Source organism: Aptenodytes forsteri, unplaced genomic scaffold (assembly GCF_000699145.1).
Source record: "Aptenodytes forsteri isolate BGI_AS27 unplaced genomic scaffold, ASM69914v1 Scaffold336, whole genome shotgun sequence".
In the NCBI taxonomy this organism is placed as follows: Eukaryota; Metazoa; Chordata; class Aves; order Sphenisciformes; family Spheniscidae; genus Aptenodytes; species Aptenodytes forsteri.
The window spans coordinates 2,062,896-2,066,894 of NW_008794911.1; the positions used below are offsets into that span (position 1 = coordinate 2,062,896).

General features: G+C 41.7%; 1 non-coding gene across 1 annotated transcript; it reads left to right on the forward strand.

Annotated features, from left to right (window-relative positions):
- Nucleotides 1–454: 454 nt before the first annotated feature.
- On the forward strand, nucleotides 455–528 carry TRNAN-GUU. Its single transcript has one exon. It is a non-coding gene; the product is annotated as a tRNA-Asn (tRNA).
- The last annotated feature ends 3,471 nt before the right edge of the window (nucleotides 529–3,999 follow it).

The following is a 3,999-nucleotide window of genomic DNA, read 5'->3' on the forward strand; positions in this document are numbered from 1 at the left end:
GTGTACCTGTGTTTTAGCTTTAATTGCATTAACATTCACAGACACAGAGGTTTTCAGACTTCTTACAGCCATGCCCATGAGCACAAAAAGCACACGGGTACCACAGGACCTTTCTGTAGCTTTGGCTAGAGAAACAGTGCTGTTAACCCACCTCTGAAATACTAGCGGATGGCCTAGCGTGACACGACCTCAAGCCCTCCTCTCTTGAGGGAGTTAAGTGGTGAGGAATAACTACTACTTCAAATCAAAAGAATCTCATCTGTCACACCCCACAGGAGGTAATAGCATTTCTTCCTCCCACCCCCATCTCTCACAATATTCTAACATCATAATAACACATCAGGTTTGTTGCAGCAACGTGCCAGCAGTGCCAGTCTGTCACTGTCCGCCACCATCAGCAGTTACCAAACACAATCAGGAATTCAGCTCTTCTGAAGAAAAATACTGCATATCAGTCTCTGTGGCGCAATTGGTTAGCGCGTTCGGCTGTTAACTGAAAGGTTGGTGGTTCGAGCCCACCCAGGGACGAGCTCCCTTTTAAGGGCCAACAGAAACCTCATAAAGCCCAACAAGGGGAAATGCCAAGTCCTGCCCCCGGAGAGGAGACACCCCAGGCACCAGTAGATGCTGGAGGCCACCCTGCTGGAAAGCAGCTTGGCAGAAAAGGACGTGGAGTCCTGGTAGACACCAAGTGAACATAACCCAGCAACGTGCCCTTGCAGCAAGGGCAGCCAACAGTCCCCTGGGCTGCATGAGAAGGAGCATTGCCAGCAGGCCAAGGGAGGTAATCTTTGCCCTCTCCTCAGCACTGGTGAGGCCACACCTGTAGTAGTGTCCTGTTCTGGGCTTCCCAGTACAAGAGACACATGGACATACTGGAGAAAGTCCAAGGAAAGGCCATAAAAATGATTAAGGGACAGAAGCATCTCTCCTATGAGGAAAGACTGGAATCAGCCTGGAAAAAAGGCAGCTGAGGGTGGATCTTATTAGTGTATATAAATACCTGAAGGGATGGTGCAAAGAGGACAGAGCCAGGCTCTTTTCAGCAGTGCCCAGTGACAGGACCAGAGGCAATGAGCACGCACGGAAACACAGGAGGTTCTGTCTGAAAATCAGGAAACACTTTTTTATTGTAAGGGTGACTAAGCACTGGAACAGGTTTCCCAAGGAGGTTGTGGAGTCTCCCTCCTTGAAGACATTCAAAAGCCATCTGGACATAGTCTCAGGCAACCAGCTCTAAGTGTCCTGCCTTGAGCAGGGAGGTTAGACCAGATGACCTCCAGAGGCCCCTTCCAACCTCAACCGTTCTGTGATTCAGGATACTGTTGAGAAAAATTTCAGTCAAATTACATCTAGGCAGATGTGATCTCTGACCTCTGGCACCCTGAGCACCCAATTACTCTAGAACTTCAGCTTTGATTTCATACCAAGCTCAGACATTATCAGTATATAAAGCCCAACTCTTGCTTCCATAGGCATCCTTCCTTCTGTTCTTCTGGATGACGCCTGCCCACAGGCTTTGTGCCTTTGTCATACCTACCGTGAATTAAAGTAATTCATTATGTTTGAAGCTGAAGTTCAGAGATGATACATAATCTCTAACCAATATATAAAATATATACATTATATTTCTATATTGCATTATATATTTTAATAAAGTATATTAATTATAAAAATGTTTTATTGATTATATTGAATAGTATGTTTACTATATGGCATGTTATATAATACTATAAATTTTGTGTATATAATGTATTATACATTAAGTGTATTATATATTATTAAAACTGCCTTCACAGTTTGGGCAGCTGCTACTGCTCTTCCCTGAACCCGTTTACAGCTTTGCTCCTAATCCTAAGTAGTAATGAGAAGCTCCAGATCTAGCTACATTAAAGAACAAGTTTCACACTGTCATGAACATCTTGATAGCCACTCTCCTCAGATCAGAAAGTCCAGCCTGACTTTGATTAAGAACTGGGATTAAGCATTAAGAACTGGGAACCAAGCACTCCTGTCAAAAGGATCCAACCAGACGACTTGTTCCCAGAACCCAGTAAATCCAGAGCTGATCATACATAGAAAACACGACAAAAGTTTCCTTCCAATCACGATTTGACACTTCTATTTGAAGGCTTCTTCTGTGGTTTTTTTTGAGCTTCTAAAATAAAGAACTAGAGCCCAAGAGTTCCAGAACTTCACTAGGCATTTTGCTATCATTGTATGTAAAATGTGCATAGATGCTACAGAAACTAGTAGCATGAGGGAAAAAAAAATCTTCAGTAGTTAACCACCATGACCATTTAAACTCCAACAGAAAGGACCAGATGTCACTCTGGCACAAGGACAAGGACAAAGCTTCTTACTCTTGCATTAAAATCAGCCACAGAATGTAAGCATGCAGTAGTTTGGAAATACATCTTCACAGTTCTTTGCCTGTATAACAGGTACTCAAGAGCAAGGTATGTGGAAACCTTAACAAAATTTGAAACAGTTTTAATGGAGAGCTTCTCTCTTTTTCCCCCCAAAAGCTAATGCTGTTGGAAAGTAACCAGAAAACACACCTTCTGTCTTGCCCTTGAAGACTCAACTAGCTCTGAAAACTATGCAACGATTTGTCTGGCAACATGAAAAAGCCCTGCTCATACTAATGTTGCTTCTTGACACCTTCATGAAGGACAGCAAGACACAGAAAACTACTACAGGAGCTTTCAACAAGATAGCACATATGGGCTAGATGCAGCACCTTGAACGTTTATATCAATCCTCCGTAGCTAAATAGCAGTAACTTGTGCTGATCACAACACATGCTGCCCAAATTTTGCAAGTGTTTGAAAAAATGCATCCAGTTCAGCCTCAAAACATAGAATTATTACACTAAACTATGGGGCAAGATTAGAAGGATTATTGTAGTTCACTACATATCCTTCAGGTTACTGGCAAACAAGGGAACTAACAAAGTGAAGCATACAGAGCAGTTGCCACTGTGGTATGTGACGGCAGCAAGAACACAGTGGTGTTTCCTGAAGTTCTGCCAAGGTTGATGAGACAGTCATTGGTATTGTTTGGGGACTTACTGAACTCAGGTTTTCATTTTGTTAAGACTTACTTTGAGCCAGCTGTTGATCTCATTATTGCAGTAGGAGAAAAGGAAAAGCAATGCTGTAAGTTTGGATAAAAGCCCCACCAGCAATAAAAAAAGGCATCTTGAAATCTCCACCAGAAGCCTGTCCCACCTCTCTTTTTAAAACAGTAGAAGAAATCCAAGACAAAACCATAACAATACTTAGTAGTATTCTCAAGTGTAAGTTCAAGAAGATGCAACTGCTGTGCCATTCCTCCAGGCTAGTGTAAAGCCTACAGAAAACCTCCCCCAGCCACAAGTACTTAACTGCTAGTCAGTATTTTTGACTACAGAGTAAATGAACTGAAAACAACTTCAGTTTTAACTTTTTCACGATCATGTAAGATTTCTCAGTTATCTCATTCTGGTTTAGTATTTTCTTATAAAACTATCTGCCACGGAGATGGACACATTCTCTTTACTTGATGAAGAGCAAACAATAGCTATCTCCATTATTCCTCAGCTACCTACTGAGGTAGACTGAAGGATCTCTTTGTGCATACTTCTCTGACTGCAATACTCAATATTCCACAAAGACATAGGCTTCAATCAGTATTAAGTAGAGGTTATGATATAGCTTGCAATAGTTTCAGATATGCTTGCATTACAGCTACAACAGTGAAAGTGCACTTGGAGATAATGGTCATACAATTCTGACCTGCAAAGAGGAAAAACAATTTTGAAAGAATGGGAACAGTCTTATTTGAAAGACAGCAGCTTTCCCCTCTCCCCCCAAACAAAAAAAAGACAGAAGAGGAAGGATTAAAAAAAAAAATATATATATATATATAAATGTAGCATCAGTTACTCTTACTCTACTAAGTTTGCTCTAACAAATATCAGAAGCACAGGAACCCCCCCCTCCAGTACATAGCTTC